Here is a 12,587-nt window from a genome sequence, read left to right on the forward strand (position 1 = left end):
CACAGGGACTGGAGCCAATCCCAGCTGATACTGGGCAAGGGGCAGGGTTCACCCTGGACACTTTGGCTCTACATTTGTCATAAATGTATTATTTTGAGATACTGGGGAAGAAAAGTGAAGGAATGTGGATCCAAAGACAATTAAAAATATATTAATATTGCTGGGAGGGGCTTTGCTTTTTCATAAAATATTCAGCATCCTCCCCATCCAAATCATTTTCACTCAGTGCATACCCACAGACCAAAAAGAGCTCAGGCCCTTTCTCCAAAACCGTATCGCATCATAAAGTGGCCTCTTTGGTTGGTTTGAAATACATTTACTCGATATCAGAGCTGAAATAAGATTTAAAAAACATATTAAATCTATAAATCAATGTAGAATCTAAATCTAAAACTGAATGCTGAGAGTCACACAGAATGTAATAACACTGAGGAGCGTTTATGGTCTCACACAGCTTTTATGTGCTACTATATATTATGTCTTGCTGTCTTCAAGAGGGCCCAATCATCCATTTAACATCTTTTACAACTGGCTGAGATAAATGTCAGCGCTCCTTCCTGACACCACCACTGACCGGGATCACAGAGCTCCACTAGATGGCGCTAGATCACTGGCGCAACACACCGAGCCGCACGCCACGGACGCTGTGATGAATTCAGCTGCTCTCTCATCGCTCGGACGCCTCAACTCCATTTCTCTAACTGCAGCAAAGACGTTGCCAAAACCCAGTTGCAACCAGTATGTGGAAGGAGGATTGTGACAAATCACACCATGATTTAATCCAGAAATGATGAGCGACGGTCCGGCGCGTTGTCCAGTTGTTGTGTCGCTCTGGCGGATGGGAAGTTGTGAGTCAAAGCCGGAGGACCAGCAACTTTTATAGACTTTTAATAAGTCCACTGCGTGCAAGTAGCCAGCAGCCCCGATTTAGACTTCTTTCACTCAGGGATTGTGCGTGTGAAGAGCTTTGACAGTAGAGCGGTGTTTTTAGGTTATGTGCTGTCGAGGGCGTCTCGAAGCGACAAGGAAATGGCATTTCTCTGAAGAAGAGCTCTCTGGCTTCTGTGGTTGACAATGGAGAATAAATGAAAGGGACGTTTCCCGGGATAAACTGACAGCACAGCGACAGGTAGGTTGACATACCTTGAGATTTTTTCCTGTCATACGTTTTGTACATTAAACTGTAAAATGTGTGGCTCAGTAGAAATGAGTGAATTTCACTCACGCGGGTCTGAGAAATAGCCAAAGCAATGGATAAGTTTACTGATTAAAATGGATTGTTTCCAACATGACAAATAGTTATTAACTTGGGGGACACTAGTGCTGGAAACGACTTCAGGTGTACAATAGCTGTAAGCAAATATTTATTTGAACACTGTAATATCACATCTCTGCAGCAACATGAAATAATCATTGGTTGGTTAGACAAAAAACAAACAAACAAACAAGTTTCCCCTCTAGAGACATCTGCCTACTCATTCTGGGTGCACAAAAGCACTAAAGGAGCCCCCACCTTGCTTTTGTCTATATTCTTTTATTGTACTTGTCTTGTTTAAACATGAAAGGTAGATGAGTGATGTGTGTCATCTCGACTGCACGCAGAGAGGTGATGTGGGCATGAGATAAATGAAGAATCTAAAATTTGTTTTATCACATAATCTTGAGAAAACGTACATCTCTCCATCTATCCAAGTCTTATGTGATCTATCTAATTTAGACCTGATGTTTCATTGCACGATATTTTCACAGCATTTCCGTCCCTGGCGTTTCACTGCCTGCTGGAAGCCTTGCATCTTGGCCATGGTAACCTGAACATAAAATAAAGCTCTACATCTGAGTCAAATTGCTGCCCTGAAATGGGACCTGGACCTGAATTCAGGGCCCAGGTTCTCCATCGGTGTGATTCCTGTCAACTTCAAAATAAGAATAAAGCAGATCCAGCTGTAAGCAGCTTGTTTGTGATTTAAGAACAGTACAATGCTTTTATCTTGTTGGATTATGTTGACAAGACCCATATGGAGTCCCTACTGTAAATTGGCTCTCAGGTGTCCTGCACACAGATTAGAGATATTTATGACACGCACCACTGTGAATCTTTCTTTTTCGACAGCCCCTCCCCTCTTCACTCTCGCCCTCCCACTGCCTCTCTTCTTTTTTCTGTCTCAGCCTGTCTCCGTTTTCAGCCTGTTGTTTTATCTGCCCTTTATCCCCTTGACAAGTGTTGTGCGGTCAGCTGTTTTTTTTTCTTTCCCTCAATTAGTGCTATCATTGCATTTCATCCTGCGGAATACGGGGATGATAATAACCTTACACTGATACTGCAGGGTGATACAATTCTGCTGTGATTAATTGAAGTCCCCTCAGAGAGTCTATAGATCGCCGTCAGTAGCCCTTGAAGCTGGCTGCGGCCCACTGTTGTTCTGGAGGGTTTTATTGTGCAGCCTTATTGGTCGGTAGTGCTGACAGACAGAGCAAAGGCCACCCTGGGATTACTTGAGATTGGGTCCCTGTGACAGTTCCACTGTATTTGGTAGCAATACTCCAAACTTGGAAAAGATTTGTGTGCTCTGCAGTGCTTGTTGTGAAAAGTGGGAATTTGTTATGGAGCTTAAGGCTTATAATACAGTTGTGTCTCTACCTGTAAACACTCTGCTACCATAAACTCACCATACTGCATATCCCCAAACAACTGGTGAAACAAAACAGGTTGCCTCTGTTGTTTTGGTGGCAATAAAACAAACTGTATCTCTGCAAAATGAGCAGAAAGCAGAGGTTAGACAGATTAGCTTGCAATTACAGTTTTCTGCACGTGTGTTTACCATCACACAGTCATTGCAACAAACAGCAGAGGCTGAAGAAGGCAGACCACAGGCTGAGGCTTGGAGAGAGTACTTAATATGCATAAGCCACCAGGTGATTTCCAGAGGAAGTGAACACCATGGATAACAGGCTTGTGTCTAGTTTTAAAGAGCCACCCCAGGCAGTATTTGTGTTCTCTGCCAGCTTTCTACTCACTCTGTCAGATCAATAAGGCATAATATGAGAGTCTGGACTGTGTTTGCAGTCATGAGGCAAAACAATACATGCGCTTTAGTGTTTACATGTACATATGTATGCACAGTGATGCGGTCGTTGAGCTATTAGGACTGCCTGTTGACACTGCAGTCTTTCCTGATGTCTCCACATCTTTGTACTTCCTATAGTGTGGGCATGCTAGGCGTGCCAGTTTATGCGACAGCCCAGGGTCATGTCACAGCTAACATTGCACTGCAAACGCATTAGTTAACCGTAAAATCTTGGGTATTGCATCATTTCAGAAAGTGCACTGTAGTCACCGCGACCCTGCAGATTTGGGCTTAGTGGAACAATAAAAAGTCAGCCATCTATCTACATGATTACATTTGATTTCAGCACCCCAAGGCTCGCTGTTCAGTGGTGTTCTTAGGCTAATGTGTTTAGAAAACATAGTTTGTTCCGCCTCTCAAAGCACCAGCTCAAGCTGCTGGGGTGAATCTGTTGGGCGTTTGAAGGGATGCCCCACCATAGTGAACGAAATGCAGCATTGGGACGCTCGTGTGGAGCTTCGTCATGTGCGGAGGAGGATGTGGGGGGGACCACATGCCTTGTTTTATAGATGCCATTTAAAGGAGCATACCCGAGATGCAATGGTTGCAATGAAGTGTAACCACCGACAAACACAATAAACAAACAAATTGGTTTCCTGGAAGCCAGCAGTGTCCCACTCACTGGTTTGGGCTGATCCTTGCCGATGCGGAAAACGATTTATTCCTCAGAGATTAGGCTGTGGAGCACAACTCCATCTTTTATTTATTCATGCTGATTTGCTGTGTGCATGTTTGGTTGTGGGTGTGCATGAGTGCATGTGAGAAACTGTGTACAGCTGGATTGCAGCAGTGTTTGTAAAAGTGAGGGTTTTCTTGATTGCTCCTGTGAATGATGCATGTGTATGCATCATGCATGTGTGTACAGGCTTCTGTCTCCTATTGCTCTGTTAACACTGTTGTGTGTGTGTGTGTGTGTGTGTGTGTGTGTGTGTGTGTGTGTGTGTGTTGTTATTGTATTATTTAAGTTCCTTTTGTTGACTGGCCATTGTAAATGACTTGGGTGCAGATTATACAAGTTCATTGTGTCATACATTTAAAGGCATTGTTATAGACCCAACATTTTGCTTAATTTGCTGCGTATTTAGTCTAAATTCTCTGGTTCTGGAAGCAGAAGTCACATTCACTTTTCCTATAGATAACTTAAGCTGATTGACAAGTAACTACAGTTCCCACAATACATTTTTGTTCAAAGTGTAACTCACTGCCATGCTGAGCAGAGTTTTGCTTCCCTCTTTGGGTGAACGTTTCAAGCCTGCTGTGATCAGAGCTGCACTCTGTTTCACCTGTAACCACACCCATCAGAGGTGTCACGGAGTACAGTAGTACCCACTGTAGCAGGGACAGATGTTAAGCCTCTGGTGTGACTTAAGCAAAACAGGATATTTCAGGTGTTTTTACAGTAATTTACTCTTTATTATGATCAGAAGCTCAAGATTATGCTGTTGAGAAAATGAATACAATCTGCATCTTAAACGAGTACAGTAGTTATGAATTTGCAGCCAATTCTGGAATAATCCGACAATTATGGCATTATTTATTTTTTATATGATTGAGGCCAGAAGATGTTCCACTCCAGTATTTTATAATAAAAATATCAAGATTAGAGAAAAGTCTAGATAGTTTGTGGAAAACCTTGTCTCCTATCTTGCTGTTCATCTTTTGACCTGTGCCATTTATTGTATCTTGTGATCGCTACTTGTGTAACAGTCCTTTGACATGCATTGAGGTCTAGATTCACAATATGATGATTCCAAAAGGATTTTCTTTATCTACTGAAATGTATCCATCTGGATTCCCTGATCATTTTTTTGTGTAGGGTTGGCATACTGTATGCAAGCAAATAGTGAACATCCGGTGTGTGCAGTGGAACAGTCCTGTGATTCTGCTGAGTTTCTCCAGCTGGTTCTTTAAGTACTCTGGACACTGAGAACAATAAGGTTTGATTAAAGAGCATTGACTTAGGAATCTACCCATTCAAGAGGAGTTTTTTTTTTTTTTTTAAAGCTTTTTTGAGCATCAGGCTTTTCCAGAAATCCCCCCTTCTCTCTCTTTGTCCCCGTCTTCCGTCTCCCTCTGGGTTCCCTGTCCTTGAGGTTGTCAGTATTTGGCAGTTTTCACTCTCAATATTGTGCCATTGTGCTGACTTTCCATCAATTTCTTCTGCCACACAGCAGAGAGGAACTCAATTCTCCAAGCCCTTAACCACTGGCCCAGTGAAGAGGTTGGGGAATTGCAGATTTTGAGAAGCTCCACTTCTCAACCCCGGTTCCTATGGAATAAGGGAGTGTTCCCCTCCTTTTTTTGCTGGAAGATTTTTCTCTCTCTCTCTCTTTATTTCTCCTGTGGCACCTGAGGGCCATTAGCTATATGTTTTTTTTTTTCCCCTCACTCTTGTCTAGTGTTGTTGTTGTCAAGCTCTACCTCATGTCTGTAATCATTACACTGCAATTTGGGTTGAAAATTGCAATTGCAAGGTTTATAAATGAGTCTATTATTTTCTTTTCTCTATGATTTCTTTTTATGAAAGCAGGAGAATGGCAACCCTGTTATGATTATAATTAAACAAATTGGACTCAGTAAAATTGGCAATCAATGTCAAAGGTCTCTCCATTGTAGTTCATAGCAGAGGGCTGGTGTTCAGGCTTTTTGTTTTAATTGAAAAGTGAACAAAGTTTGCTGATTTTTCAGCTATAGTATTTGATGTCATACAAACATTGGGGTGTGGGTTTGTGACCTAATGCGGCGTCCAGTCAGGTTGTGTCATCATAAGATCTGAACAATGGAAGCTCCAGAGCAGGCTTCTTTCTTCAGAAGAAATGTACCTGTGTCAATAAATGTGTTGTGTAAAAGTCAGCATCTGCCTTGATTTGATGTACAAGATGTGAAATCTGGGTACTTGTTATCTCTCCGCCATGGTAGAATTAGCAAGGTTAGCTGCAGTTCATGCTTCTTTCATTCATTCAAACACCTCATGTCTGCCACTCAGTCAGTCATGTGCACAATGTGCTATAAATACATACATTTCATTTTTAATTATTCTTATGCAGATTGGCTAATTGTGTGTGCGAGATACAAAAAGCCTCCGCTTTGCTCTTGTAATTTATGTAAATATAGTTTCACTGCAATGCAAATGGGGTTAGATTTATGAGTATGAGCTGTGTTTTGATGCTTTGGCTCGAGGATTGTTTGGGAGGGGGTCAAATGCTCCATCCAATGGGGCCAATTAAAAACAAAGAATATATACTCTATATAAATGAAGTATATAGTTCCTTCAAGGGGAATTTATTTCTCTCTGCTCTGCTAGAGGTTCATTTGCGGTTAGTTCTGTGCTGACATGTATCCAAGCTCTAAAAATAAACAACATAGAAAACTTGCCGCCAGGATGTTGGATAAACCAATCAGCTAGCTTGACCTGCGGGTCTGCATGTTGTTGATATTGGGGAGGTGTGTGAGCTATGGTTCCCTATAACACCTCTGTCTTCATAGGTTTACCAGGAGGTTTACATGTATCTCCTCAGAAGCACAACAACCCCAAATCAGAAAAAGTTGGGACAATATGTAAAATCAAACTTAAAACTGAAAACAGTGATTTGTAAATCATCTGTCCTGTATTACATAGAAAACAATACAGCAGCACGTTATTTGATGTGATATCAAAATAAACACTCACTTCAAATCTGATTCCTGCAACACGTTCCAAAACAGTTGGGGCGGTTTCATTTCAGGGCCAGTAATGAGGTAAAACAAAGAAATGATGATTTGAAAAAGGTGATGTCAACAGGTGACTACAGTCATGATGTGGGCGCACACACACACACACACACACACTGGTGGGAGAGTGTTTTGCTCAATACTTTGACATGTGTACTGGAGAAGCTGGGGATTGAACCACCAACCCTCGGACCCGCTCTACCTTCTGAGCCACAGAAAAACCTGATAACAGCATCGATCCTGCTTTTGATTTTATGGGGGACAGTTTTGTGCAGAGAAGCTGCATTAAAAGAGACATTTTATGGTTTAAGGGCCATTTTTAAAATGGAATGCTTTGGCTGCGACCCTGTACAAGTCTGTATGAACATTACAGGTGAATTTGTATCTGTACAAAACAGGTGCTTTTCCTGTTACCGCGGCAGATTGCAGATGCCTTTTCTCCAGACCAGCATCAGTTTTCAGATATAATGTGGAATTATGCCTTGGAATGTAAAAACTATTTCTCCCTCCCTGTTTGCCTTTGTCTTCTTTGCACTCTCCCTTTCCTTCAAACGCACACACTCACAACCATGACACACACACACACACACACCTCCCTCACCGCAGCATGTGGGGTGACAAATTTCTCTTGGGCTTTGGACTTTGGTGTGAGAGAGGGTGAAAAGGAGCAAACGAGAGAGTGAGGAGAAGCAGTGGTGCACTGGCAGCTCAGAGGAAAACGCCCACATCGTGATACCGCCTCTCATCTCATCTTCTTGGCTGCCTGTCTTTGTGTTCCATCTCAAAAACCAGTCTGAGCCCAGAGCACCCAGCATGCATGTAGCTTCTTTGGGCTTGTGTCAATTTGATCATCATTTACTCTTCACTTTCAGGTACTGGAGACAAATTACAATGTGTGTGGTGCTCCCATCTGCGAGGAGAAATTGAAATCTAAGTGGGCTGTTTTTGCATCCAATTTGAGTCGCCTTTGCTGTATTCTACAGAGTGGAACGGCTGCCAATCAGTAGGGCTTTGTTTACTGTCTGTGTCTTGCTGACAACTGGCTGGTACAAATAGCTGCTGCAGCATCACACACTTCGCTTTGTACAATTGAATAAACACAATGTAAATGGCTTGTATGGCACTTGTGCTATAAAGTTATACATATAGTACTGTCCATCAATTATTAGAGGAAAACAGGGTGTTTTAGACCAAGCAGCCATTTAAGGAACAGACTTTTTTTTTGTGGATTGATAACCAATCAATATTTTTGACTAAACCTCTAGATAAATAAAGCTTCTTTACCTGAAATCTCAAAGAAAGGAAAGGAGTAGTTGAAAAGAAAAGCAGCTATAGTTTAAAAGGCCAGAGCGAGCTACTTTTTCCAGACCCTGATTGAAAACCCTGGCAACAGTTCAGCAAGGAGCATTTTTTTTAGCTGTGTGCAGGTAAACATGCCCCATAGTAGGAACGGAAGCCTGGTACCATTTTCTAACCCCGGGTGTCCACGGTTGTGTGTTCGGTTTGTGCCATGGCTCTCACAGTTTCAGTCGCCACTAGAAGTGTTTCAGAACTAAAGTGTGCTCAAGCTAAATTCAGGAGCCACATTTCCAGAACAGTTCTTTTGCTATTACTTGTGTGTTTTATAGGGTACCGTTGTGCTGTATTAGCTGTAATCGTCTGTCTCTACTAATTTCCTGTCCAACTCCACTCTCCAATAAATAAACTGTCCAAAAGTAATCTCAGAAAAGGTTTCTGGGTTGTGAAAAATTTATGTGGCTTGTTTATCCTCATCTAAAATGACACTTGCTTTTTTTTAAGCTGCTGTTTGGTTTATCACAGAGACCCCTTCGATGCACTTACCTTCTGGAAAAGGACTAAAATCCATTTATCAACAGCAAACATTCATAACTACAGATTTGATGGCTGATCCGGTCCCGGATAAGCGGAGGAAAATGGATGGATAGAAAGTGGAAATGTGTGAATCCAATTATAATCATGCCGGCTGTTGCTAATGTTAGGAAGTCAATATTAAACTCATTACTTCATCGCTTTCTGCTAAGCCGTCCAGTCTGTACTTCTAAAAGTTAGAAAGTCAGCAGGTCAATTAGTAAGTCTTCCTGATGAACTGCAGAGCTTGTTTCAGACAAAACAAGAGTTATGTTTAAAGCCAGAAATAGTTTTCACAACCTGATAACCTCATGTTTTTTAGTAATAATTTGGCTTTATTACTCTGTGGTCTCTCTCTGCATCTTCACAAGTCTGTGGAGTATTGTCACCTCGCTGCTGGTCAGCGCTCGAGAAACAGGTTGAATTTTTCTGCATTTGGGTCTTGTAAAAAAACAAAACAAAAAACAAACCAAAGCACTTGAGTTCTGCACACAGGGCTTAGCCTGCACACATATCACCCCATTAACGATGTGATTTGGCATATTTTACCGCTGACACAGGACACTTTTCTGTTTCATGATTAGAAACATAATGACGGTAGTTTTACTGCTGTCCCCCCTTCTCCTCCTTGTACATCTCTTTACACTGCTTCCCCTGGCCCTGATTCATTTAAACATTTAAAACAGGGACCTCAATTATTCATGTCCCCTAGCCATCTGTGGCCCTGGCCTGGCCTCCTGCTGCACCCTGGTGCAGAGTGTGTCTGGATGGACACATTCCCAGGCTGCTCATTAATTGATGCCTCAGTTGGCGCCAGAGGTCTAATGCACTCTCACTTTCTGCTTGCTTTCCCCGCCAATCCAGCATGTCATCTCTGTCCTCTCTCACACGGAGGGTGTGAGGGGTCTTTCACTGAAAGCTTGATGTCACGGACTCGTGCTAAAAAGGCTCCGAGGGCGTCATCACCCACTGCCCTGCTAAGAGGAAAGTCTATGTTAGACAAGGGGTTAGATCTGAAGGAAAAGTCAGTTCGTGGCCAGAGCGTAGGAGTCAAGTTTGGTGTAAGTGGTCCACCTACATTTCTTTTTTTTTTCTGTACTTTCTATCTTTTAACTTCTGTCCTCATTTTATTTCTCTAGAGCTGGGCCCCATAGTCTCCATCCTACAGCTCAGTATGTGGGTGGTGGTTACCTCCTTTGCCTAATTTAAAGAGCAGACTGCACCAGAAGGAAAGGGTCAAGGGGGTCATTATACTGATTGTTCACCACAGTGAACAAAACGTGAAGTGTAACACAACATGAAAACTTAAGTACATCATTAGAGCTGTAACTGTAATTATAGTTTCAGAATACCGTAATACAACGAACAATATCTGCTGTTTCGGTGAATAGATGACTTCCACTCAGCATTGGAGTACTGTGCTAGTGTATCCTGCACAAAATAGAAAACCAGCAAAAGTCCAGATTTTTATGCAGAACCATTAGAGAACCAGGCCCAGCAACCATATTGAAGCAATGTAACACTCAGATGTCCTGGTATAGCAGTCACGATGCTTTGGGTACATCTCATGTCTCTTTTAAAACTGTTCCTATGTCCTCAGTTGACCCAGAAGTCATTCCGGTCGTTCAAGGATGTAGGAAGTTCCAGATCTCTCATATTGGCATTGAGGACAGTGGAATGAGGACCAAGGACGGTGCTCGAGGACCTGTGACCGAGGATACATAAGACCGTCCTTTGCATACGTTTTCTGCGAACTGACAAACCCCTTTATCAGAAATCAATTGGTGATTGGACGCTACAGATGAAGGATCTGAAGAAAGGGAATCTCATGTCCTTAATAACATGTTTCCTTGAGTCCTGTCTCCTCATGTTTTCCTTGCTTCTTACGTGGGCGGCACTAAGATGCAAGGAAAAGATGCAAGTGAGGGAAATGACAGTGTTGACAAGAGACTTGAGATGTACCCCGTGTCACAGCTTTTTCTGAGTAGGGAACACTTCAATCAAAGAGTGATGTGCCTGCCTCATATAGTTGCATTTGAATAGTGGTTAGTGGCCTAAAAAGATTAAAAAGAAAACAAAACAATATAAAAAGCAAAGATTTGAGAAAAGCCAGTCTGGTTTTATTGTTCATATTTTGTCTTTTTTTCCTGTCTTGTTAATCATCTTGCAGCTCCTTGGGTCTGACCCTCAGGTTGGAAAATCACTGACATATTCATAATTAATAGTTTTATGCATCATTATCACATTACTTTAGAATCTTTTTAACTCCCACCTATAGTATGTGCTACAACTGCAGCTTAGCATTTCTTCAAGAGCCTTCTCTTCTGATTGCTAAAGCTTGACTCTGATAACAAGCTGTAGAAATTAAAAACAGAGTCTTGTATTTTAAGTGTTTTCAAAGCCTCTAGTCCAGAGACCTGTCATGGATGCCTGAGTGCCACTCTGAGCACTGTATTAGAACTGTGCAAGAAATCAATTCAGGAAATATAGAGGCAATTATTTTGTCTCCCACATTTGCTGACAAAGTAGCAGATAAGTGAGCCAAGAAGAAAATAGAGAATTAAACAGAAGAAAATAAATATGTTTCTACTGTGGAGCTTGGGGCTGCGTATATAACGTGGGTGATATAAAATCTTATACCTCTGCAAAGCAGCTGTAATTAATGAGGACCGTGAATGTTATTGATTTGCTGAAACGTGCTGATATTTTAGTGTGGTGGGGGCAGAGATCCAGAACTGCATCAAATTTAAGGTCAGGCAGGATTTTTGAATGTTCAGCACCAGCTGTCGTTTTGTGTCTGGTTGCGTTGCCTATAGGGTCTTTTGGGTAAATGAATCATGCACGGAATATCTGTGCTCATTCAGTGTCAGTCATAGGAACCAGGGACATCTATTTCTTTTTGTAGAGTGAGTTTTAAGCTCCACGTAGTTGTTGATGGGTTGAATTTGACAGCACAATAAATTTGGATGGTTACAGCAGTCTATTAGAAAGTTGAGTACACTTTCTGAGGTAAACAACTTATATCAGTGAATTGTCCCAAGGTTCACTGAATTGTCCCATCTCCTGCTAATTAGGTACTGTGAATTACACAAAACTGAGAATTGTTTGCACTGATCATTAGGTTCTGATTCATGGGTTCTATTCCCTACTATAAAAACAGCCTCATCAGTGTCTTTTATTACTCAGAATTTTCATTCCTGTCATTAACTGTGTGAGTTCTGGCATTTACTCCCTAATCGGGTGTCAGAACTTCATTACGCTCACAGGTCTCTCATGCAGAGCTGTTCGGGCTCTTATTTTCCTGTCAAATGAGGTGTGCAAAGATCAGCTGTAAGCCATCAACAACAGAGGCCAAACGGGAGGGTAATATACGCCACCTTATGCAAAGATGCACAGCTGCGATTTATGTATTAGCATTTGGGAACAACTCAGACCTCATAAAACTCAGGATAATTAAAAAGGGCACTTTTCCCCCTGAATGACCTATTATCTGCAAATGAGGTTCATAAGAAGTGAGAGACAGAGAGGGCAAGAGAGGCGCTTGATTGCTTGACACTTAGCAGTTTGTGGAGCCTCTATAGGAGTAATGGTGTGAGACATGACAGACAGTGATTCTTTATTAAGATATGGCATATCCTGCCCTGAAGGCCCCTGGGGCACCACTGGGCCTACATAGGTGGACATTAGCATTACACCAAGGGATGTGAAGGCATGTCTCCTCAAAGTGCTGCAGTGAAACCAGAGGAGACTGAACCACAGAGAGAGCATGTCCTGTGACACAACTCTCAGAACATGATCCTGGCCCTTGTGAAAAGACGAACAAATCTACACTGAAAGGGGGCATCTGTAGTTTACGTTGTTGCTCGGAAACAGGCTGAGATG

At 42.1% G+C, this 12,587-nt stretch overlaps 1 protein-coding gene across 1 annotated transcript in view; it reads left to right on the forward strand.

Annotated features, from left to right (window-relative positions):
- Positions 1 to 577: 577 nt before the first annotated feature.
- The window catches only part of tafa3a (TAFA chemokine like family member 3a), an 81,178-nt gene continuing 69,168 nt past the window's right edge, over positions 578 to 12,587 (forward strand). The window contains exon 1 of the mRNA XM_020624625.1: positions 578 to 1,129. The gene's annotated coding sequence lies outside the window, so the exon portion shown is untranslated. The remainder of the gene's footprint in view (positions 1,130 to 12,587) is intronic.

The sequence above is a fragment of the Monopterus albus genome, unplaced genomic scaffold (assembly GCF_001952655.1).
Source record: "Monopterus albus unplaced genomic scaffold, M_albus_1.0 scaffold1.1, whole genome shotgun sequence".
In the NCBI taxonomy this organism is placed as follows: domain Eukaryota; kingdom Metazoa; phylum Chordata; class Actinopteri; order Synbranchiformes; family Synbranchidae; genus Monopterus; species Monopterus albus.